We start from the raw sequence: 26,872 nt of genomic DNA, 5'->3' as shown, positions 1-26,872 counted from the left end.
CACACACACAGACAAATACATTCCAGCAAACACAGACAGAAATACAGGCAAAGACACTTGCACAGACACACCAGAAAAATTGGACACTGACACAGATGCACAAACAGACATACACAAAAGTGTGCAGACACAGATACTAATGTACACACAGACACACCAACATTTTACTTGCAGGGTTGCTGGGAGATACTGTACCACTGTTTAGGACATGAGGGATTGAGGCACATCATGAAACTGGTGGACAATCAGAGTTGGAGAAAGGGGAGGATGTGGGGGGGGATAGCAAGGGTTTTGCATTATAAACTGACTGATGGGACCTCCCCGACATGGAAAAGCCCATCAAGATGACCAGCAAGAGTAGGTGCCTGGACAAACTTTGTGAATGATGCAAATAATTGTTATCACGCTTGCCTCATGGAAAAATCGATTTTCAATTGTATAAAAGCTGGAGAAGCAGGTGAGGTGCAATTGAGTTTCCAGCCTGTCAACTTCCTATTTATCTTATCAATATTCTTTGTTATTTTAAATCATTCCATCAAATCAACCCTGAGTCTTCAGGTGTCCAACATTCAAAGGAATATTTCCTCTTTGTTTAACGAATTACACTTTTTCGTGCTTTGTCCAGAAACTTGGTCTAACATTGTTCACAGTATTATTCCCTTCCGATCCCCCCCCCCCCACCCACTTCAGCACGCTTCCATGAAGTTAGCGACCAGCTCTCTTCGTTTTATTGGCATTGAGGGAGAGGTTTATTGGGCTAACGCCAGGCTCTCAATCTCCTTCCCAGTTCCCTGGCTAAAGATTGGATGTCACCCAGAAACGTGTGAATTTGGCCTCACAATTATATTCATAGAGTCAAGCAGCGTGGATGCAGACCCTGTGGAAAGATACATAACCAACGTTTGGGCTTGATCCCTGCGTCAAGGTCTGGCTCAAGCCTGAAATGTTGGTTATGTATCTGTTATATATTGAGGAAACCTGGGATTATTTTATGCTAGAGCATGAACACTAACACTCTAAGAGCCACATCACACTTGAGAGTGGTGCCCGCGCGGTGAGACACATTGTATCAATACGTGACCCGGTAGCTGAATGCAAGTAAAAAAATGTGCTGTTAAACCTACAAGCCTTCTAGTACTTATTAAGACCTCTGATGGTACATGCCGGACACAACAGTATATTTATCTCTGCAAGATAAAGGATTCTATTTGATCTGCTCAGATTCTCCAGCATTGCATTTTTAACTTCAATCACAGTGTCAGTAGATTTTCATGTTTTACACCTTCAGATTGAAAGACAATTTCTTTCCTACCATTATCAGACTCTTGATTGAACCCTTCATCAGTAAGAAACAGTGCCCTTGCTCAGTATAACTGTCCTTATCCTGCATTTTATGCCAGTAAAACTAGACTGATAGTATCTACAACTAAGCAGGCCACCCACAGATCATCCATACAAGGTAGAAGGCAATCAACATTTTTGTGTTCAGTCTCTCTTCTTCCTATTAGATGCTGAGTGACCTGTTGAGTTTCCCAAGACAGAGTGCACGGTAACAGGCCCTTTCAGCCCAGGAGCCCGTGCCGTCCAATTACATCCGATTGACCTTTACCCTGCGGTTATGGTTTTGGAATGGTGAGAGGGGGAAGAAACTCACGCAGACACAGGAAAAATGCAAAAACTCCTTACGGACAGTGTTGGGTTTGAAACTCCCTCCCTGGCACTGTGACAGCCTTTTGCCAACCACGCCGTGTAAACCACACTGCAACTGTAAATTTTCTTGTTCATCTACAGCTACTTGGGGGGGAGGGGGGCAAGCCTTCCAACCTCAATGCTGCCCTGATGCTGCATCTGAGCTATCTGGAGAGATTCAGGTGACAACTGTGATTCGTCCTGCCAAGTGGTTCAACTGAAGCTTTGGGTAGGAATCAGCATCTTGAGTTAATGATCCCATATGTGAACAGCATGTGGGGGATGGCATTAGCCTGAAGATGTCTCATCACGAACCAAACTCTTTTTGGTTCGTGTGGGTGTGCGGCGGTGCTTGTGAGCAATGAAATGACTTTCAGGAAATTATAGGAATCGTACGTGACTGGTGAAGATAAGAACAATCAGACATGTGATCTCCAACAATCCAGCTCTGCCAATAGCCTTTGGGGTAAAGACCACACAATATGCTGTACATCAACACATTTCCGAGAGTTAATTCCTGGTCTATGCTGAATTTTGCTGTACTTCCAGAAAGCCTCTCTTGATGAGTGAGAAGATATAACCCATGTTCCTTCATTAGTTCATGATCCAGAGAGCCCAGAAGGCAAGCGATACAAGCTGGTGTTATTCTGCGCCCGACACCATCTCTCTCTCTCTAATTCACTCTTCATTTCCTTTCTTCTTCTTTGGCTTGGCTTCGCGGACGAAGATTTATGGAGGGGGTAAATGTCCACGTCAGCTGCAGGCTCGTTTGTGGCTGACAAGTCCGATGCGGGACAGGCAGACACGGTTGCAGCGGTTGCAGGGGAAAATTGGTTGGTTGGGGTTGGGTGTTGGGTTTTTCCTCCTTTGCTTTTTGTCAGTGAGGTGGGCTCTGCGGTCTTCTTCAAAGGAGGTTGCTGCCCGCCAAACTGTGAGGCGCCAAGATGCACGGTTTGAGGCGATATCAGCCCACTGGCGGTGGTCAATGTGGCAGGCACCAAGAGATTTCTTTAGGCAGTCCTTGTACCTCTTCATATAACACGATCTTGGGAAGGCGATGGTCCTCCATTCTGGAGATGTGAACTACCCAGCGCAGTTGGATCTTCAGCAGCGTGGATTCGATGCTGTCGGCCTCTGCCATCTCGAGTACTTCGATGTTGGTGATGAAGTCGCTCGAATGAATGTTGAGGATGGAGCGGAGAGAACGCTGGTGGAAGCGTTCTAGGAGCCGTAGGTGATGCCGGTAGAGGACCCATGATTCGGAGCCGAACAGGAGTGTGGGTATGACAACGGCTCTGTATACGCTTATCTTTGTGAGGTTTTTCAGATGGTTGTTTTTCCAGACTCTTTTGTGTAGTCTTCCAAAGGCGCTATTTGCCTTGGCGAGTCTGTTGTCTATATCGTTGTCGATCCTTGCATCTGATGAAATGGTGCAGCCGAGATAGGTAAACTGGTCGACCGTTTTGAGTTTTGTGTGCCCGATGGAGATGTGGGGGGCTGGTAGTCATGGTGGGGAGCTGGCTGATGGAGGACCTCAGTTTTCTTCAGGCTGACTTCCAGGCCAAACATTTTGGCAGTTTCCGCAAAACAGGACGTCAAGCACTGAAGAGCTGGCTCTGAATGGGCAACTAAAGCGTCATCTTCTGCAAAGAGTAGTTCACGGACAAGTTTCTCTTGTGTCTTGGTGTGAGCTTGCAGGCGCCTCAGATTGAAGAGACTGCCATCCGTGCAGTACCGGATGTAAACAGTTGGATAATCATGTTGAGGAACTTTGGGGGGCATCCGATGCGCTCTAGTATTTGCCAAAGCCCTTTCCTGCTCACGGTGTCGAAGGCTTTGGTGAGGTCAACAAAGGTGATGTAGAGTCCTTTGTTTTGTTCTCTGCACTTTTCTTGGAGCTGTCTGAGGGCAAAGACCATGTCAGTAGTTCCTCTGTTTGCGCGAAAGCCGCACTGTGATTCTGGGAGAATATTCTCGGCCACACTAGGTATTATTCTATTTAGGAGAATCCTAGCGAAGATTTTGCCTGCAATGGAGAACAGCGTGATTCCCCTGTAGTTGGAGCAGTCTGATTTCTCGCCTTTGTTTTTGTACAGGGTGATGATGGTGGCATCACGAAGGTCCTGAGGCAGTTTTCCTTGGTCCCAACAAAGCTTGAAAAACTCATGCAGTTTGACATGCAGAGTTTTGCCGCCAGCCTTCCAGACCTCTGGGGGGATTGCATCCATACCTGCTGCTTTGCCACTTTTCAGATGTTCGATTGCCTTATATGTCTCATCCTGGGTGAGGACCTCATCCAGCTCTAGCCTTAGGGGCTGTTGAGGGAGTTGGAGCAGGGTGGAATCTTGGACTGAGCGGTTGGCACTGAAAAGAGATTGGAAGTGTTCTGACCATCGGTTGAGGATGGAGATCTTGTCGCTGAGGAGGACTTTGCCTTCTGAGCTGCGCAGCGGGCTTTGGACTTGGGGTGAGGGGCCGTACACAGCCTTTAGAGCCTCATAGAAACCCCTGAAGTCGCCAATGTCCGCGCTGAGGTGGGTTCGCTTGGCGAGGCTAGTCCACCACTCATTTTGGATCTCCCGGAGTTTGCGCTGAAGATGGCTGCATGCACGACAGAAGGCTTGTTTATTCTCTGGACAGGATGGCTTTGTAAGGTGAGCCTGGTGGGCAGCTCGCTTCTTTGCCAGCAGCTCCTGGATTTCCTGGCTGTTTTCGTCGAACCAGTCCTTGTTTTTCCAGGAGGAGAAGCCCAGTACCGCTTCAGTGGATTGCAGTATGGTAGTCTTCAGCTGATCCCAGAAGGTTTCAGGGGACGAGTCCGTGAGGCAGATTGCATCCTCGAGCTTTGCTTTGAGGTTTGCCTGGAAGTTTCCTCTCGCTTCGTCTGACTGCAGGTTTCCAACATTGAACCTCTTTCTGGGGGCTTTACTGTTCCTGGGCTTTGGCTTGAAGTGAAGGTTGAGCTTGCAGCGAACCAGCCGGTGGTCAGTGTGGCATTCCGCGCTGGGCATGACCCTGGTGTGGAGCACATCTCGTTTGTCACTTTCTCGCACCAGGATGTAGTCCAGGAGGTGCCAGTGTTTGGATCGGGGATGCATCCAGGTAGTCTTCAGGCTGTCCCTCCGCTGAAAAAGGGTGTTTGTAATGACAAGCCGCTGTTCTGCGCAGAGCTCCAACAGGAGGCGCCCATTGTCGTTGCACTTGCCGATGCCGTGCTTGCCCAGGATTCCTGGCCAGGTTTCTGAGTCTTTGCCAACGCGAGTGTTGAAGTCGCCAAGGATGACAACCTTGTCGGCTGTAGGGGTGCGTTGGATGAGGTTGCGCAGGTCAGTGTAGAACTTGTCCTTTTCTGCTGGTTCTGCCTGGAGGGTTGGAGCATAGACACTGATGAGGGTGAAGCAACGCTTGTTTTGAAAGGGGAGTCGCATGGACATGATTCGGTCCGAGTGGCCTGTCGGAAGGTTTTCGAGTTTGGAGGCAATGAAGTTCTTGACCATGAAGCCTACACCAGATAGGCGTCGTTCATCCGAAGGCTTGCCAGACCAGTAGAGTGTGTAGCCCGCGCCGCGTCCTTGGAGGCTGCCTACATCTGCCAGGCGGACTTCACTGAGAGCGGCTATGTCGATGTCAAGTCTGAGGAGTTCATGTGCAATGAGGGCAGACCGACGTTCAGGTCGGTGGCTGTCAGCCTTGTCTAGCATGGTTCTGATGTTCCAGCATGCTAGCTTAAGTTTGTGAGCATCTTTTGAGGGGGAGGATGTGGAGGGGGAGGACGTGGAGGGGGAGGACGTGGACCTGTCCTCGGGCCTGCGCAAAGGAGCTTTTAGGTGGAGTGCAGTGCGCGCAGTACTGGCCCCACCCTTTACACCCATGGTTCGTGTGCCATGGCCAAGCAAGCTGGGAAGTGGCAGCGAGGTCCTTGGGTCGTAGGTTTTATATCGGAGTGGCCTTCTCCTATGCAGGTTTCTTACCCGGGCTGGAGGGGTCTGCCTCCCCTCCTAGGTCGGTCCATACTGCCCGGACCGGGGCTGAGGACGCCGCTGCTCTCCCTGTGCCCTGACTGGGGCCGCCGCCTCCAACTCTCTGCCCGGACTGGGGCCTCCGCCTGCCTCACTCGACCAAGGCCGGGGCTGCCGTCTCCCCCTTGCTCCTGCCTGGATCTGGGCCGCCGCCGCCTACCCTCAGCCCGGACCGCGGCCGGGGCCGCCGCTGCTCTCCCTGTGCCCGGACTGGGGCCGCCGCCTCCAACTCTCCGCCCGGATTGGGGCCTCCGCCTGCCTCACTCGACCGAGGCCGGGGCCGCTATCTCCTCCTTGCTCCTGCCAGGATCGGGGCCACTGCTGCCTACCCTCAGCCTGGACCGGGGCCGGGGCCGCCGCTGCTCTCCCTGTGCCCGGACCGGGGACGCCCATAACTCGCACATCCATGGACTCATCTAACCTCCTCTTGAATGACAGAATTGACCCTGCCTCAACCACCTCTTCCGGAAGGTCATTCCACTCAGCTACTGCTCTTTGAGTGAAGAGGCATCCTCTTATATTACTCCTAAAGTTTTGCCCCCTAACCCTTAGCTTATGACCCATCTCCCCTACCCTCAGGGGAAAGAGCCTATTCACATCTACTCTATCTATTCCCTTCATAATTTTAAATACCTCTATCAAATCCCCTGTCAACCTTCTACGTTCCAACGAATAAAGACCCAGTCTACTCAATTTTTCTCTGTATCCTGCAATCCAGACAACATTTTTGTAAACCTTCTTTGCGCCCTCTCTACCTTATTGATATCCTTCCTATAACTTGGAGACCAGAACTGCACACAATACTCCAAACCTGGCCTCACCAAAGCCTTAAACAGCCTCATTTCATTCACCAGGCACATGCCCTCTAACACATTGGGGACTGATGGGATGCAAAGATATTGGGCCTGAGCCCTTCTTAAGAATACGGAACAGCTCCATCATGTATCTCGGAGAAGCAGCACACTTCTCCTTTCTTAAAAAAAATTTCACTCAACATGGAGCTACAAAACAAACAAAATCAAAGAACCATTACAGATATAAAATACCACAACCGAACTACATGCTGCTGTACAAAGGAGGAAGAATGAACACCATCACATTGATCAAATCCTGCACCATTGTTTTATAAATGTAAAATTACATTCCATGCCAATCCTTCAGAGAAAGGTAGGAAGCAGGAAAGGAGAAAGACCCCCCCCCTCCCCCACAGGAAATGCAAAAAGAAAAAATGAAGGGGTAATTCTCCCATATAATGTGACAAAATCATCTGTTTTCCAATTAATTACCTACAGATGAAACATGACATGATTCATCCAGAGCTTACTTCCACTCTTAAGGGACAAATGTCTTGATATAGATGTCGCTAGGGATACTGGAGATAGTGGTATTGGAGATGGGAGAGGGGGATTCATCAGACGTTACCCCCTCCCCCCCATGTATCTTCAATACAGGTTCCATATTTTTAAAAATAAGTTGTAATAATTTCTGAGGTTGCAAGCCATCTTCTCCAGGGGAACACAACCACGCAGTTCTGGCTTCCAGCGGGTCAGACCCAGTTGGGGACCTCAGGTTTCCAAGTCATGGCTGTGCATTTCCTGGCCACCACCACAGCAAGTTTAACAATTTTCAGTTGATACTTCGACAGCCTCATTTTAGGTCTTATATCTCTGTGGGGAAAAAAAACAGTTCCAGTGCCTGAGGGCATCAAATTCCTGTAATTCACACCACATTCTCCGGGACCAAGAATATTCCATTTGCCACAACACTGGCATCCTTTCCCTCTTCACCCCTGCAGCCACATCTCACTCTAATTTTGTCTTCTGTTATTTTTAATCCTGCTTATCTGTGGCACCCGTATTGAGGTGCTATTTTTTGAACCATGGCAATTGTATCCAAAGAATCTCGTCCATCTTCTTTCCTGTTAGTTCCTTAAACCTTTCTGTGAGGTTGGTCAACTATAATCTGCCCCTTAGAAATTTGTGTTAACGCTGCTGATTAGCTCACGTCTCTCTATGGGTTTTAATTTCATCCCATATTACACACTCCAATGAGTTATGAACAATTGAACTGACTGCCTGGTTTATAATTCCCTGTGTTATCACTGACTCCCAGCTCTCTTGGCACAATTTCTTTTTCTGCAGAGAATTTTACAGAATGATATGTTGATGGGATAACTTGCCTGGCATTTGCAAAACATTCCAGGCTATCAAAGATCAGTTGCCTCGTCCAAAGAAAACTTGAGTTTCTTCTGTACATTTTCTTCATCCACAATTCAGTCTTCAAAGTGTCTTTTATACGTCTTTGATAAACTGCCTCCCTCACAGAGATATTCAGACCAGGAGTTTGCCTGAAATCTGTCATGGGTGGCTCACTGCTCTGCATTGATTGACCCCAGTCCTGGTCCTCGCTGCCAATGGTAACGTTATCCTGTGTCCAGAGAATTGGGCATTTTTTTCAGATTCTCCTGCAGCAATTTGACCAAAGCTGAACGCAAACAAATGTGGCCTCACTAATTGCAACATGACCTCCAAACTTCTCCACTCAACATTCTGACTGATGAAGGCCAATGTGCCAAAAGTTTTTTTTTACTGCCCTATCTATCTGTGATTCCACTTTCAAGACACTCTGTAACGTGTACACCTATATATACCAAAACCCCTGGTGTCCGGAATTCGGGCAACCGGCATCCTCAAAATTGTCACAGTAGACATCCTTTGAAGTAACCCATAAATTTGTGGTGAAGATGGGAGGAATTATTCAGCCAAGCAGAGTCCCTTGGTTTGAACCAGCTGTTGGAATAAAGTTGTGTTTGAATAAAATGGATGAAGAGCTGGTTGTTGCCGCTCGCCATTGGGGTATCTCCTTATCCCTGCTTAGTAAGAGTCTTTATCTTCATTGGTATATTATTAAGTCTATTAGTAAGGTTTTACCTGTAAACCCGAGGGGGGTGGGGTGTGGTTTAATGATGATGTTATTGTTCATTTTTTTGGCAGATGCAGCGATGGCTAAAGTTAGGCATTGTAGGTGAGCCTCAAGCAACCAGAAAACTATCTTATTGATTCCTGAAGGTGTTTTATTATACCTCTGTCTATAATACTCCCCAGATCCCTACCATTCACTGTGTCGGTCCTACCTACGTTAGGCCTCCCAAGATGTTCCAGATTCTCTTGTGTATCTGTTTATTCCATCTGACACTTTCCCTCAAAACCCTGCATAATCCCAAGCATTTGTATATGCTGGCCAGAGAGTTTATTGTAATGCAAAAGCGGCATTGAAAGAGTTCGGAGGAGAATTACAAGGACGTTGCTGGACTTGAGTTACAGGGTTAAACAGGTTAGGACATTTTATTTCCTGGAGCGGAGATTTGATCAAGGTACCCAAAATTATCTGAGGTATAGATAAAAATAAATGCAAGCAGACCTTTTCCACTGAGGTTACATGAGATTAAAAACTAGAGGGAGGGCATGGATTAAGGGTAAAAAGGTGAAAGAGAACATGAGAGGGAGTTTTTTCCCGCAGAGAGTGGTGGGAGTGTGTAGCTTAACTGGTAAATGCAGGCTCAATTTTGACATTAAGAAACATTTGGATAGGTACATAGATGGGAGAGGTATGGAGGGATATAGTTTAGGTGCAGGCCAATGGGATGGCATGGACTAGGGGGGCTGAAGGGCCTGTTTCCAAGCTGTATGGTTGCAAAAGATCAATTGTTTCATGTTAATATTCCCCTGTCTCCCTTTCCCTGTCCTTCGGCAGGAACTTTCTCCTTCCAGCTAAAGTTGCTTTGCTTAAATTTGGGTGAAGCTGTGAGATACAGGAAAGGAAGGGAAAATGGGGATAAATCAGTGTAGTTATGAGGACTTATGTTAGAATAGGTTTGAACCATCCCTCTCCAGAAATAAAGAATACTTTAGAAGTCTTAAGTAATTTGAGTGTGTTTTGTGAAGTGCAACACTTTCGCTGACATCACCGATATTCATGGCCCCAAACAGTCCTTCTGACTGTAAATCTGTAGGGGGTCATCTACTGCATCTGGCTTCCTCTACATCAGAGAGACTGGGAGATTGCATCGTTGAGCATCTTCACTCTGTCCAGGAAAACAGAAAGGACCTCACTCTGGCCATCCACTTCAATTCTGTACCCCATTGTCACACAAGACCACAAGACAAAGGGACAGAAGCAGGCCACTAGGCCCATCGAGTCTGTTCTGTAAATCTACACTAAGGTACTCTACACTAGTTCCAATTTCTGGCCTTTCCCCCATATCCCTTGATGCTCACACTAATGAGATACTTGTCTATTTCTTGTTTAAATACTCCCAGTGATCTGGCTTCCACTGCTGTATGCAGCAATGAGTTCCACAAATCCATGATCTTCTGGCTAAAGACATTAATTTGGCTAATCTCCGTTCTGATTTTCGGACTATGACCCCTTGTCCTTGATTCACCCACCAAGGGAAACATCTTAACCCACATCCACCCTACCTAAACCTTGCAAAATACGAAAAGCCTCCATGAGATCTCCTCTCATTCTCCGTTACTCCAATGAATAGAACCCAAGAGCCACCAAATGCTCCTCATACGTTATGAAGATTCCCAGAATCTTCCAAGTAAATCTCCTCTGCATCCACTCCAACAGCATCACATTCTTTCTAAGATAGGAGCCCCAAAACTGCACACAGTGAGGTCTCACCAGTGCCCTGTAGAGCCTCATCAACACCTCTTTACTCTTGTACACTATTCCTCTTGAAATGAATGCAAACAGAGCATTTGCTTTCCTCACTACCAATTTTGCTTGGTCATTAACTTTTAGGTTTCCCTGCATGAGGACGCCCAGGTCCCTTTGCACCTCCGAGGTCTGAATTTTCACCCCATCCAAATAATATTCTGCCTGTTTGTTTCACTGCCAAAATGTACAACTGTACATTTCTCGATGTTAAATCGCGTCTGCCACAATTTTGCCCAGTCTCCTAATTTGTCCATATCCTTCTGCAATTTCAAGGTTTCTACTACATTTCCTACTCCGCCACCTATCTTGGTGTCATCCGCAAATTTGGCCACAAAACCATTTATACCACAATCCAAATCATTAATATAAATTGTAAACAGCAGCGGCCCCAATACCGATCCCTGCAGACCACCACGAGTTACAGGCAGCCGTCCATAACTGAGACCACCCTGCAAATTTGAATCACATCACCCTATTGTGTCTCGACAGGCTCTGGCCAGACGGCATCAATATCGACTTAATTCACCCCCTTCCCCCTGTACTCTTTCTTTCCCTCACGCCTCTTACTCCTTTCTCCTAGCTCCCCAGCCCCTCCCCTCCCTTCTCCTATTAGAGCTACCCTTCTTAGTGCTCTGCCCTCTCTCCCAATCACTTCTCGGCTCCTTTCTCATCTGCCTTCCGACCTGTTAGTCTACGCCTCTCCCCCTCCCCTTCTTCTCCTCGTCCCTTCCCCCCCCCCCCCCCCCACCTTGTAACTCAGACATTTACCTGCTTTCCTTTCTCTGATTCTTGAAGAAGGGCTCAGGCCCGAAACGCCAGCTGCCTTTTCCTTCCCATGCACGCTACGTGACCTGCCGAGTTTCAGAAACACATCTGGGTATTGCACTTGACAGGTCGCTTTGTTTAAAATCATCTAATTTTCCCCTTTCGCTGTTAGTTTTCAGCTCTCTGATTGGAGGAGAGAGTGTGCGAAAGACAGCATCTTCGGAGGATGAGGCTGAAGCATTTATCCGGGCTCCAAGATATTCTACACTCAGTTCTGACTTGCATGGAGAGGGTGTAAGTCTGTCAGTGCCAGGGTTGAAGAAAGCAAGCATTTGAAGAAGATTACAGTTGTATCTCAAGTTTATAGAGACAAAAGTAAAGTCTCCTACCTCAATCTAAACAGAGACCAAGAACAAAATATTTTGAATCCTGAAAGGATTGGTCAGAGTAGATGTGAATAAGATGTTTCCCTTGGTGGGTGAATCCAGGACAAGAGGGAACAGTCTTAGAATTAGAAGGTTCCCATTTAAAACAGAGATGAGGAGAAAAGTTTTTAAGCCAGATTTGTGCAATTCGTTGCCACATCCAAATGTATGTACCATCATTAGGGGGAGTTTGATAGGTATCTAATTATTCAGGGTATCAAGGGATATGGGGAAAAGGTGGAACTAGATGTGAGAACAGTTTAGCTCAGGGCAGAGCACACTTGATGGACTGAATGGCCTACTTCTATTCCTTTATCTTGAGAACACAGGAAACACAAAAATCTGGAGTCACTGTCAATGAAGTAAAAATAGTGCTGGAGAAACTCAGCAGGTCAAACAGTGTATTTTATATTTTGCAAAGACACATAACCAACGTTTCAGGCTTCATCAGGGTCTGAGAAAAATGTAGATGGGGGGGGAGGAAAGGCCCATAGGCAATAGGATAAGGGAGGGAGGGCTCACCAGCAAGCAGAGGGAGGGGGAATGGAGGGGGGAAGGGGGTGGAGGAAAGGAGACAGGGAAGAGAGGGAGGACAGGGAGTGGACTAGCAGAGAGGTCGATGTTGATGCCACATGACCAATGTTTCAAGATTGAGCCCTTCATCAAGGTATGAGCAAAATGAAGGCAGGTGACCGAGCAAAATGGTGGGGTGGAGAGAGGACGAATGGGGCGGGGGGCGTGGGGTAGGAGCAGAGTCCCACAGGCAGACCTCCGATCCATTTCTCTGCAGTCACTGTATCACACTGTGATGGAGCCAGCCCCCTTCCCCCAAAAATGTGCCCCACACAACCCCTCTCCCCATCAACTTAACCTTATGCATGTCAAAGGATAAAGCTTTGGTTCAATACCTCAGCTAAATGGTGGCACATATACAGTGCGGTGGCCCTCACTACTCCTCTGAGATGTCACTTCGTATCAACTGCCCAAGTCCTATGCAATGCTTATTGGGGAATTATGTAGCATTAGGACTGGTTCAACAGATCAATGTGAGGCTTACAAATCTATCACATTTAATCTCACCAACAATTTATCACAACTGTTTTCTTGAGATCAACCCCTACTTGTATAAAATCGGTATCAGTGAAAGGTTGTGTGAGGAAGTTGAAGAACCAGTTCTAATGAAGGGTCTTTGACCTGAAACATTCGCTGATTTCAGCTCCCACAGATGTCGCTGAACTGGTAGAACAGAGAACATGCCACCACAGTACAAACCCTTTGGCCCATGATGCTGTGACGACCCAGTGGTAAACCACTGTGCAGTGAACTGGGATTCACTGATAGGGTGTTGTGCTGATGGCTGGCCCCGCCTCCTGGCTCCACGCCCATCTGCTCACTTATAACACTTATAACCGCCTAAGCCCTGAACTCTTCTGAAGATGATGGTGAGACCCTACCCTTAGTTATAAGCTAATAAAAGCGTTCATTCTCCCTCCAGTCGTGAGAGCTTTTATTCACGCTAGACACTATTGTATGTATTTGTCTAGTCGTGCACACCCATTGGCCGGCCGTACTTAGAGACGACACTTTCCAAGTTCTAATTTCCAAATGTGTCATCTTCAAAGAAATGAAAGTGAGGATATTCCGAATCACTATCTTATTAATCCAATAAATCAAACTTTGTATTTACAGATGTAAGTAGCTTTAATTTAATGATAAAACAAATAAACATTTTGCATAACTTCTCAGTGAGATTTTCATAACTGTATGATAACAATGATATTCAATTTAAAACAACTATTAAAGATGAATTAAAATGAATTCAAAGAAAAGTATCTCGAGCTTTCGTCTCTGTCATGATTCTTCGAAGAATGAGGTACAAACTCTTGGCCTGCTCGGATATTATGACATATGATGTGATAGTCACTGTGGCAACATGACAAACAATTATTCTTCTTAAAGAGATAGGTACAAAATTAACAAAAGAACCAAAAACATAAGGTTTCAACCTTTATCATGCCCGTGGCCCTTCCCACAGACTCCTGTATAAAAGTGACTGTTCCACAGCCCCATCATCAGTGCAGGGCAGTCAAGCGGAATGGATGTGCCTTTGTGCTTTAGTGAATAAAAAGCCTATTGGTTTCTCAACCTCAGTCTTTGAGTAATTCATGGTGCATCCCCAACAACCGAGTTCTTCCCAACCTCACGATTTTCCTTACATCCATGTGCCTATCTCAGGGTCTTTTGAATGTACCAGCCTCCAGCACCAAACCCAGCAGGGCAGTGCAGGCACCCACCACCAGAAATGTACCCCTGTTATCTCCCCCTCCCCTCTCCTGGAACAGATGTCCTTTGGCACTTGCAACTGTCACTCTGGGAGAAAGATGCTGGCTGTCCACCCTATCTGAGCTCCTCATAACCTTGTAGAGCTCTATTAAATCACCTTTGCTGCTACATAATAGAGAAGCTGAGGGCGAAGTGATGGCTTTGTTGAGAAAGAATATGTTTTATGAATATTGGATTAGGTAGATACTTGCATGTTGGGGGGATAATAATTGCTTCTTAACATCAGTGCCAAAGTGAGATAGCAGCTTATCCATAGGGATGTCAATATGTGTTGGGGTAGAAACACTCTGACATTACAAGGTAACGTGCAGGGTCAGCATTGGAACGAGTGTTATAAGAGGGCATTAGGGTAACTGTGGGCGGGGAACAGTCATAAACTCGCTCAACATGGGAGGGGGCAAACATTACAGACGTAAACCTCCTCTGTCCCTCTGGCGTCTCAGCTGAAAGCGCAGCTTTCACTGCACGGAGAGCCACTGGCGCGTTCCAAGCTGGATGTTAGTGATGCTTGACACACACTAATGTCGCAGGTGGGGGGCAGAGGCAGGACTGAGGGTGAGCGACAGCCATGAACGTATAGGGGAGCACAACACCTCGCTTGGGTGGGGGGGTAGCGATGCCCACGAATGCCCCTCCTTGCACCAATCTGGGTAAAATTTGTAATGGTAAACACAAAATGTAGGTGTGTGAAGCTCGGATGAAACTTGTAAGGGGCTCCTGCAGACCCCAACCCAAATTGTGCATAAACGAACGATGAGCACACTGTAGAGTGCGTCGAAAGAATCAAAGGATTGTTGATCCAACCCAAGGCTTTTATTAACTAGAAGACTGGAGCATATCACATATAGGTCGACCAGTCCAGAATGATCTGGTCTGGCTATGAGCAATCCTTTAAGACCTGCCAGTAGGCATGGCTACACTCTCAGCCAAACACAATAATCCTACACTACAATATATACATATACACATTGGTGATAGAATGTGTACTATCACATATGCCGATGCTTTGAGTGTGGGGCTCAGTGTGGAGAATGAGTTACCAAACTCTTTTTTGAATCCCCTCACTTCTGCTAGTGTTACAAAGGGATAATAAAGAAACTGGTGAACGTTTACTTAGTTTTGTTGTTTTTTTCGCTGTTTGTTTTCTTACAGCGCGGGCTGGCTTTAACATTATGGGGAAGGACAATAGTCTAGAGACTGGAGACAAACCACTTCAAAAACAGAAGGGGATAAATTATAGGGGACCATAGTAATAAATAGAGAAAGAATATTACTATGTGCTGATGGAAAGCTATAGATACATCACCAAGGGTGCATGGTTTCCTTTTGCAAATTATTTTTATTGTGAATTAAGTTTATGTTTGGGAAAAAAGAAAGAAAAAAGCCTGTCAACGTTGCGCCCTTTTTAAATTTTTAAAAAATTTTTCACAGTATGAAGCATATTAATCAAAATACATGCAAACATTTCCCTCTTGAATATAGTGTCATTTTCTCTCCTTTTCCCCCCTTCCCTATCCTCCCTCATTCCCACCCCCTCCAAACCCATTAAACATTCAACATAAACAATACAATAAACCCATTAAACAATGTCATCACACAATGAAAATAAACAAGAAAATTGTGTCATCTACTTTTACACACTGGGTCTGTTCATTTCTTCTTCTCATTCTATCATTTTAGGGGGTGGAGGTCCGCAGTAGGCCCTCTCTGATGTGTTCCATGTACAGTTCCCAAATTTGTTCGAATACTGTGACTTAAATTATATGTTATTTTTTTCCAATGGAATACATTTATTCATTTCTATGCACCATTGCTGTATTCTCAGGCTATCTTCTAATTTCCAAGATGACATTATACATTTTTTTGCTACTGCTAAGGCTATCATAACAAATCTTTTTTGCGCTTCATCCAAATTGAGTCCAAGTTCTTTACTTCTTATATTACTCAGAAGAAAGATCTCTGGATTTTTTGGTATGTTGATTTTTGTGATTTTATTTAATACCTAATTTAGATCTTCCTAAAACTTTTCCACTTTTTCACATGCCCAAATTGCATGTACTGTTGTTCCCGTTTCCTTCTTACAGCGAAAACATCTATCTGATACTGTTGGGTCCCATTTATTTAACTTTTGGGGCGTGATATATAGACTGTGTAACCAATTATATTGTATCATACATAACCTCATGTTTATTGTATTTCTCATAGTTCTGGAGCATAGGTTTTCCCATATTTCATTTTTTATCTTTATGTTTAGATCTTGTTCCCACTTTTGTTTGGGTTTAGAACTTATTTCATCATTTTCTTTCTCTTGCAGTTTGATGTACATGTTTGTTATAAATCTTTTAATTATGATTGTGTCTGTAATCACATATTCAAAGCTGCTTCCTTCTGGTAATCTCAGTCTGTTTCCCATTTGTCCTTTAAGTAGGTTTTCAGTTGGTGGTATGCAAACATTGTACCATGAGTTATTCCATAGTTGTACTTCATTTGTTCAAATGATAATAAATTATTTCCCAAAAAACAATTTTCTATTCTTTTAATCCCTTTTCTCTCCCATTCTCTAAAGGAAAGGTTATCTATTGTGAAAGGAATTAGTTGATTTTGCGTCAATAATAATTTTGGTAGTTGGTAATTTATTTTTTTTCCTTTTCTACATGAATCTTCTTCCAAATGTTGAGCAGATGGTGCAGTACTGGTGAACTTCTATATTGCACCAGCTTTTCATCTCACTTATAAAGTATATGTTCTGGTATCTTCTCCCCTATTTTATCCAGCTCTATCCTGGCCCAATCTGGTTTTTCCCTTGTTTGATAAAAATCTAATAGATATCTTAATTGTGCTGCTCTATAGTAATTCTTAAAGTTTGGTAGCTGTAAGCCCCCTTGTTTGTACCATTCTGTTAATTTATCTAGCGCTATCCTCGGTTTCCCCCCCTTTCCATAAGAATTTCCTTATTATTTTCTTTAGCTCATTGAAGAATTTCTCTGTTAAGGGAATTGGTAACGATTGAAATAGGTATTGTAAACTTGGGAAGATATTAATTTTAATGCAATTTACCCTTCCTATCAGTGTTAGTGGTAAATCTTTCCAATATTCTAAGTCATCTTGTAATTTCTTCATTAATGGCTGAAAATTTAATTTGTATAGATAGCCTAGATTATTATCTAGTCTAATACCTAGGTATCAGATTGCTTGTGTTTGCCATTTAAATCATAACATAACATAACATAACAATTACAGCACGGAAACAGGCCATTAGGCCCTTCTAGTCCGCACCGAACCAAACACCCCTTTCTAGTCCCACCTCCCTGCACAATGCCCATAACCCTCCATCTTCTTCTCATCCATATATCTGTCCAACCTTTTCTTAAATAATACAATTGACTCCGCCGCCATTATTTCTCCCGGAAGATCATTCCACACAGCTACCACTCTCTGAGTAAAGAAGTTCCCCCTCATGTTACCTCTAAACCTCTGCCCCTTAATTCTTAACTCATGTCCTCTTGTTTTAATCTTTCCTCCTCTTAATGGAAATAGTCTATCCACATCCATTCTGTCTATCCCTTTCATAATCTTAAATACTTCTATCAAATCCCCTCTCAACCTTCTACGCTCCAAAGAATAAAGACCCAATCTGTCCAATCTCTCCCCATACTCCAGATGCTTAAACCCAGGCAACATTCTGGTAAACCTTCTCTGCACTCTCTCCACTCTGTTTATATCCTTCCTATAATTAGGCGACCAGAACTGCACACAGAACTCCAAATTAGGCCGCACCAACGTCTTATACAATCTCAACATCACCTCCCAACTCCTATATTCCATGCAATGATTGATAAAGGCCAGCATACTAAAAGCCTTCTTCACCACCCTATTCACGTGAGTTTCTACCTTCAGGGAACGATGTACCGTTACTCCTAAATCTTTCTGCTCTTCTGTATTCCTCAATGCTCTCCCATTTACCACATATGTCCTATTCTGATTCTTCTTACCAAAATGAAGCACCTCACACTTATCAGCATTAAATTCCATCTGCCATTTTTCAGCCCACTTTTCTAAGCAGCCCAAATCCCTCTGCAATCCTTGAAAACCTTCTTCATTATCCACTATTCCACCTATCTTAGTATCGTCTGCATATTTACTAATCCAATTCACCACCCCATCATCTAGATCATTAATGTATATAACGAACAACAATGGGCCCAATACAGATCCTTGAGGCACACCACTGGTCACCGGCCTCCAACCTGACAGACAATTATCCACTACCACTCTCTGGCCTCTCCCATTCAGCCAATGTTCAATCCATTTGACTATCTTAAAATTTATATCTAAAGACTGCACCTTCCTAACTAACCTTCCATGTGGTACCTTATCGAAGGCCTTACTGAAGTCCATATAGACAACATCCACTGCGCTACCCTCATCCACATTCCTAGTCACCACTTCAAAAAATTCAATCAGATTGGTCAAACATGACCTTCCTCCCACAAATCCATGTTGAGTGCTCCTGATCAAACCCTGTCTATCCAGATGTTTATAAGTACTATCTCTAAGAATTTTCTCCATTAATTTACCTACCACAGACGTCAAACTTACAGGCCGATAGTTGCCAGGCTTCCTCCTTGAACCCTTTTTAAATAACGGAACCACATGCGCAATGCGCCAATCCTCCGGCACTATCCCCATAATCTAATGACATTTGGAAAATTACCGCCAGAGCCTCTGCTATTTCCTCCTTCACTTCTCTCAATGTCCTGGGGAAGATCCCGTCTGGTCCCGGAGACTTATCCACCTTTATATTCGTGATTCTTTTTTAAACTTTGTGAAATCCACATTACTCATTGGCATCGCTTCACTTTTATTTGTGTTGATCTTGTACCCCGATATTTCTCCATATTCCTTCAATTTCTTATGTAGTTCTTTTATTGATATTTCTGGTTCTGTTAAGTATACTATGATGTCATCTGCAAATAGACTGATTTTATATTCCCTCTCTTTTATTTTATTTTCTGTTCTTATCAGTTCTGCCAGTGGTTCTATTGCTAAAGCAAAGAGTGAGGGAGATAGTGGACATCCCTGCCTAGTTGACCTGCTTAATTTAAATTGGTTCAATATATATCCATTTACTGTCATCTTCACCAATGGTCCCTTATATAATGCTTTAATCCAATGAATATATTTCTCTGGTAGGTTGAACTTCTGTAATACTTTGAATAAATAATTCCATTCTACCCTGTCAAAGGCTTTCTCTGCGTCTAAAGCAACAGCCACTGTTGGCGTCTTATTTTCTTGTACTGCATGGATTAAGTTAATGAACTTACAAACATTGTCCGTTGTTCATCTTTTCTTAATAAATCCAGTTTGATCTAGTTTTACTATTTTTGGTACACAGTCGGCCATTCTGTTTACTAATAGTTTTGCTATTATTTTATAATCTGATTTAAGTAGAGATATTGGTCTCTACGATGCTGGTGTTAGTGGATCTTTCCCCGTCTTTGGTATTACTGTAATTATTGCTGTTTTACATGAATCTGGCAAGTTTTGTGTTTCCTCTATCTGGTTCATTGCTTCCAGAAGAGGAGGAATTAATAACTCTTTAAATGTTTTATAGAATTCTATTGGGAGTCCATCCTCCCCAGGTGTTTTATTGTTCAGTAGCTCTTTTAATATAGCTTATATTTCCTCTATTTCAAATGGTTTTATCAATTTGTTTTGCTCCTCTTCTTGCAATTTTGGTAGTTCAATTTTAGCTAGAAACTCATCTATTTTGTCTTCTTTCCCTTCATTCTCAGTTCGGTATAATTGCTCATAGAATTCCATGAAGTTTTCACTGATCTCTGTTGGGTTATATGTAATTTGTTTGTCCTTTTTCCTTGATGCCAATACAGTTCTTTTAGCTTGTTCTGTTTTAAGTTGCCAGGCTAGTATTTTGTGCATTTTTTCTCCTAGCTCGTAATACTTTTGTTTTATTTTCATTATGTTCTTCTCCACTTTATACATTCGTAATGTTTCGTATTTTATTTTTTTTGTCTGCCAATTCTCTTCTTTTTGTTGTATATTCCTTTGTTGCTAATTCTTTTTCTGTACTTACTATTTCCCTTTCCAGCTGTTCTATTTCCCAATTGTAGTCCTTCTTCAGCTTAGTTACATAACTTATTATCTTTTCTGTATTTATTTCAAAGTACATTTTAATTCGGTGCTCAATAAATTCTCTAAATTCCTATCTTTTAAGTTTAATCTCCATCTATATGTTCTTGGTGGGATGTCCTCCAGTTCTATTGCTAATAACAGGGATGAGTGATCAGATAACAATCTAGCTTTATATTCCCTTTTCCTAACTCTCCCTTGGATATGGGCTGACAACAGGAACAGGTCAATCCTTGAGTATGTTTCATGTCCACTCGAATAATATGAGTATTCCTTCTCCTTTGGGTGTTGTCTCCTCCATATATCCAAAAGTTGCATTTCCTGCATTGATTTAACCATAAATTTGGCTACTTTGTTCTTTCTGCTCGTCTTTTGTCCAGTTTTATCCACCTTTGAATCCAAATTAAGGTTAAAGTCCCCTCCTATTAATATATTCCCCTGCATATCTACAATCTTCAAAAAAAGTATCTTGCATAAACTTTTAATCCTCTTCATTAGGTGCATATATACTGACCAAATTCCAGAGCTCTGAATATATCTGACATTTTATCATTACATATTTCCCTGCTGGATCTATTATTTCCTCCTCTATTTTGATTGGTACATTTTTATTGATTAATATAGCTACACCTCTGGCTTTTGAATTATATGATGCTGCCGTTATGTGTCCTACCCAATTTCTGCTTAATTTATTGTGTTCCACTTCAGTTAGATGCATTTCCTGCATGAATGCTATATCTATTTTTTTCTTTTTTCAGTAAATTTAATAGCCTCTTCCTTTTGATTTGGTTATGTATTCCATTAATATTTATAGTCATATAGTTCAACATGGCCATCTCATGCTATGTTTGCATCTCATTTTCGCTTCCTCACCACCACCTTTCCCCTTTTCCCCATTTTAATTTCTCAGTTTTCGTTTTTTGACAACACTTCTAAAACATAAAATATTTCAAACATCCACACATCTAAAATTCCCTTAACCCCAAGTGCCCCCCCCCCCACCTGAGTCACCCTCGTTCCTTGATGGGCATCCACAACTCCCCTCTCCATTCAGAGTGCGAACTCGTTCGCAAGTGTCAACTGATTTCGCAGTGACTGTTATTCTCTCCCACCCAACCCCCTCCAGAAAAGACTTTTATCTTCACATTACAACAAAGCTCCCCCTCTTTTCTTCGCTTTTCTTTTTTTTAACCCCTCCTCTTTCTTTTTTCCCCTTCTCCCTTACTTCCCTTTTCTTCCCTCCTTTAGTCCTTTAGTTCATTATTTTTACTTCTTTATATATTGTTTGTCATCGTTCTTTGTTCTTGTTACATCTCTTCATTTCTCTTTCTGTCTTGCACGCGTTCTGCAAATTCTCGTGCTTTCTCCAGATCCGAGAACAGTCTATTTTGCTGCCCCGGGATAACTATTTTAAGCACCGCTGGATATCTTAACATAAATTTATACCCTTTTTTCCATAGGATCGATTTTGCTGTGTTAAACTCCTTCCCCTTCTTTAGAAGCTCAAAACATATGTCTGGGTAGAAAAACTTTTATGACCTTTGTACTCAAGTGTTTTTTTTTTCTTCTCTAATTTTGTCCATTGCCTTCTCCAATATATTTTCTCTTGTCATGTATCTCAGAAATTTTACTAAAACGGATCTTGGTTTTTGTTGTGACTGTGGTTTCGGGGCTAATGTTCTGTGTGCCCTTTCTATTTCCATTCCTTCCTGCATTTCTGGCATTCCCAGGACTTTTGGGATCCATTCTTTTATAAATTCTTTCATACCTTTGCCTTCTTCATCTTTCTTTAGGTCCACTACCTTTTATATTGTTTCACCTACTATAGTTTTCCATTATATCCATCTTCTGATCTAACAACTCTTGTGTTTCTTTAAGTTTTTTGTCACTTTCTTCCAATTTTCTTTTCTACCGCCATTACACGTTGTTCCACATTTTCTAATCTTTTCCCTACATCTGCTATGACCAGCTCTATTCTACTCACTTTTTCTTCTGTACTTTTCATTTTTCTTTTCATTTCACTAAATTCTAGTGTCAGCCATCTTTTAATGCTTTCACTTGTTCTTGAAATTTTTTTATCTATGTACTGTCTATCTATTTATTTTACCTCCGATTCCTCTGTGCAGAGCTTGGTGTTCTCCTTCTTCTTCTTCAGTGTTTGCTCTTGGGTTTGTGTCTTCTACTTCTCTTCCTTGTATTTGTGTCTCTTCTGACTTTCTTGTTGAGCTGCTTGCCTCAGTTTGTTGGGCTTTTTTTTTCTCTATGATTTCTTGATGTTGTTCCTCATCTTCTGGGCTGTAATGTTGTGTTTCTTGCTTCCTTTTTCTTTCTCACCCCTCCCTTTCCCATTGCTTTCTTTATCTTCCAGCTGGGAGCCCTGCTATCAGGTATCTCTCAGCTGTTGTGGTGTGGAGTTTCACTTCACAGCTGGTCCCCCCTCCTGTCGGTGTTCTCCTTGTCGTGCACTGTTGCGCACCTCTGTGTGGCTCAGTGAGCCATTTTTGAAGTGACGCGGTTGGTGGGTTGCGACCCTGCGGGGTCTCCACTAACCTCAGGGAGCGGGCTCCTCTTTCCATGGCGGATCCCTGCTTTTTCGTGCAGGTAAGGCCTTCACCTTTCTCTTCCGGCATCTTTCCTTCTTCTTTTCATCCCGTTGTTTTTGGTTTATCTTTCTTAGGTGCCATTTTCTCCACACCTTTATCTTTTATTTGTTGTGATTTGTATGTCTGGGGCTTTGCTTTTTCTTCTTCTTTTCTGGAGAGGGCTGATATTCTCCTATCGGCCACTACTCCATCACGTGACTCCTCCAACGTTGCTCCTTAAGACACGTTCTAAATCCAGGCAACATCTCCTCTGCAGTGTTCATGCAGTGTTTCTGATCTGCTTTCAAATTCCAGTGGCTCTATGCCCAGCCAGCATTCAGGAGGGATGTTGAAAACGTGGCTGAGTGGTGCACCAACATCAACCTCGCACTCGAGGTCACCAAAACCAAGGAGCTGATTGTTGACTTCAGGAAGGGAATGTCAGAGATGTACGATCACTGGGGGATCAGACATGGAAAGGATGAGCAAATTTATGTTCTTGGAAGTCTCAGAGATTCTTTCCTGGACCCAACACACTAACGGCATAATGAAGAAAGCACGTCAGCGCCTCTACTTCCTCAGGAATTTGTGGAGGTTTGGTGTGACATCGGCAACTCTGGCAAATTTCTATAGATGTATGGTGGAAAGTGTGCTGGCCGGCTGCATCATCATCTGGTATGGGAGCACAAATATCTCTGAGCGTAAAGTCCTCCAAAAGGTAGCAGACACTGTCCAGGACATCACAGCCAAAACCCTCCCCACCGTCGAGAACATCTACGGGGAACACTGCTGTCTGAGAGCAGCAGCGATCATCAAGTGTCCACGCCACCCAGCACATGCTGCTACCATCAGGAAAAAGGTACAGGTGCCACAAGGCTCGCACCATCAGGTTCAGGAACAGCTGCTCCCCCTCCACCATCAGACTCCTCAATACCAAACTCAATCAGGGACTCATTTAGGGACTCTTACTTGCGCACTTTCATGACTTTTTCTCTCTGTATTGCACAGCCAGTTGTTCACAAATTTTTATTTGTTTACATGTGTACATTGTGTACAATGTTTTTTCTGCACTACCAATGAGTGGTAATTCTGCCTCGTCCACAGAGAAAAGAATCTCAGGGTTGTATGTAATGTCAAGCATGTGCTTTGCTGCTAATTTTTATTGGCTCCTGTTGGTACTTTGACTGCTGTTGGAGCTTTTCTCTTTAATGCCTCACAACACGGTGTGGAGCGCGATTGATGACCACTTGCCGACACTAAGCAAGCAGTCAAAGGCTTTATGGATCAGAAGACCCATGCTGCTGGCTCACGTGCAAGGCAGGTATGAGGGAGGAGATTTATTAGGGGATCTTATGGGAGAGGCTGCAGGTACAGAAGGCGGGCCAGTCTTCCCAGCCCAGCGAGGATGTGCCCTCAGAACTGCATTCACCGCACATGGTTCCATTAATTGAAAGCTAATTCTGAAAAATCTCGTGGCACTTAGCAGGTCGAATAATTGATGCCACTGTGAAGTGCAGTAACTGGGGAATGCTGATTGCCTACTCAAGGCACTACTGAGGTCAGCTTATTGAGCCTTCTCCACTGAGGACATCTGCTAGGCCTATTGATTTAATACACTTCATCAGAAGATTTGGTTAATTGAATCTGATTAATATAACTTTTGATATACAAAGAAATTGTGAATGTTCTTTGCCTGATTTCCGAAGTGTAATTTATTAGTCATTAATTGTGAATATATTTAAGGGTTGGATGAAGAGTTCCTTCTTCAGGATTCAAATCTCTCCATGCTAAAATTAAGCTTTAAAATCACACAAGGGCGCTGGCATTACAGGAGATAAGACATCAGAGTATTTTCAAAATCATCTTCAAGTGTGCAGTGGTAAGTCAGGATGGAGTTTATGTATACGTGAGTGGACCTCAACCATCAAGACGTGGATCCCATGGATGCTGCGTGACCGGCTGAGTTTCCACAGCACTTGGGTGTGCGTCCCAAATGCCAACCGTGAACATCTCCCTTGAGGCTCCGCAATTGAAGAAGCACACAGGTGGGCAAGGCGAGGAACCCAGGCATTTTGCGTCCATTAACTGAAGTTGAACTTACTTCCCTTGCCATTTCTGCCCGGGGGCAGGAAATAAACTTAGAGCAAGCAAAATTGAAGACCCTTTTCAGAAAATCATTTATTAAGATAACGTGTCCTTTTATGGAAACACAGAAAGTTAGCATTATGGGGCAGCAAATAGGTAGGAAAGCACATAGAATCCACGTTGGTAAAGGCCGGAAGGATAAAAGGAAAGTCTTGCTGCAGCTGTTGACAACAAACATTCATATAAACCACCTTACAAATTAAATAAAAATAGTTCACGAAAAGTCAAAGTGAGGCAGTGCCTGTGGTTCATTGATCATTCAGGAATCTGAGGGCAGCGGGGAAGAAGCAGTCCTTGTGCTGCTGAGTGCTCGTCTTCAGGATCCTGTCCCTTTTTCCCTGATGGTAGCAGAGTGAAGAGGACATGGTGGCGGGGATCCTTGAGGATAGAGGCGGCCTGCTTGTCGGTGTCCTCAACGGTGTAAAGACTGGGACCCATGATGTCACTGGCCAAGGCAACAACCCTCTGGAGATCTTTCTTGATCTGACCATTGGCACCTCCATTCCAGGCAATGATGCAGCCAGCCAAAGTGCTCTCCGTGGACAGTTTTGAGAGTCTTCGGTCCTCAAAAAGTACAGCCGCTGGCGAGCCTTCCTCGTGATTGCATCGACATAGAGGGAAGGTTGAATAAGCTTGGGAGAATAATCCTTGAAATAAATAAATTGGCAAAGCTTTATAAAGAAAGGGAAGTCTATAGTTTCAGAATAAGAGGTTCAAAACACAGGAACTTAGCCAGTTTCGCTCAAAGCCCAAAATGGTGATATATCTCTACTTCCTGTGAACACTGCGAATCTGGCTGAGTTCCTATGTTTCAATGACGATCACAGCGTCTGAAGACTATCACGTTTCACCTAGAATAGGAGGTTGCAGATTGGAGTTGGAAAAGATGAAGATTTTTTACTCTCAGAAGATGATAATTTGTTGAGAGTTTCTCCCGTGACTATGGGGGACGATGTACAGGGCATCAAGACTAATGAAGTCCAAACAGGAAAGGGGATCTGAGGCTGATGTCAAGTCATCCTCCATCTTATTGGCTTGTAGAGTGACAGAGTCATAGCGAGATGCAGCACTGCCCTCACCCTCCCTCAACCACACACTGATCCTACACAAATTCCACACCAGCTTCTCCTGGATTCTTCCACTCACCTAAACATGAGGGGCAGCTTAGTGTGACCAAATGGCCTGCTCAGCTGCACGTTATCGGGGTATGGCAGGTCATTGGAGCGACCGAAGGGAAACAGGGCAAATGCAGCCCCAGTGCCCAAGGTCGGGATCGAATTCAGGTCGCTGGTGCTGTGAGCCTGCGCCCCATTTCGCTGGGCCGGTATGTCCCCCTCAGGGGGGGGGTTTAAGTGGCCTCCCCTGATTCTGTTTCCTAAAATTGCATTCTGATTTCTTGTTAAGAACCAAGCATCATCGCGACAGTACTCTAGGTTGTCCAAGTGCCCCCCCACCCCTCCACTCACATCCCACTTTAAGTGATCCCCATGCCATTGGTGCTCTGTGATTAGTGAGGAATTGCTTAAGGTGCGATGTGAGTGGGAAAGGAAGGTTGAGAATCACTGCTCTAGACCCAGTTGTTACTGAGACATTTTGCTTGAGAAAAATTGCCATTGGCCCATTTCCTTTCGAGATATAAAACCGTGCACATAACGTGTCCATTAGGTATGATTAAAACAGTGGTTTTCAAACTTCTCTTCCCGCCCACATAGGCAATCATAGGAAGATAAAGCAATCCTTACTGATCACAGAGCACCGATGGCATAAGGATTGCTTAAGGTGGAATGTGAGTTTAGAAGGCAGTTTGAAAACTGCTGAACTAGTGCAAGGGCTTAACGCTCAGTCATGCCCCCCACTGCCTCTCACATCTTCTTTTAATTCAGGTGCCTCTCTGCTTTTCACTAATCCTTGAAGAAGGCCTCAGGACCGAAATGTAGGTATCATACCTTTACCTTCAATGGTCGCTGAGAGACCTGCTGAGTTCCTCCAGCTTTAAAAATTCACTGTTACTCCACAATATCCATGGGAG

Source organism: Narcine bancroftii, chromosome 6 (genome assembly GCF_036971445.1).
Source record: "Narcine bancroftii isolate sNarBan1 chromosome 6, sNarBan1.hap1, whole genome shotgun sequence".
Taxonomy (NCBI): domain Eukaryota; kingdom Metazoa; phylum Chordata; class Chondrichthyes; order Torpediniformes; family Narcinidae; genus Narcine; species Narcine bancroftii.
The sequence above is the reverse complement of the archived record's forward strand: the minus strand, read 5'-3'. Positions refer to the sequence as shown.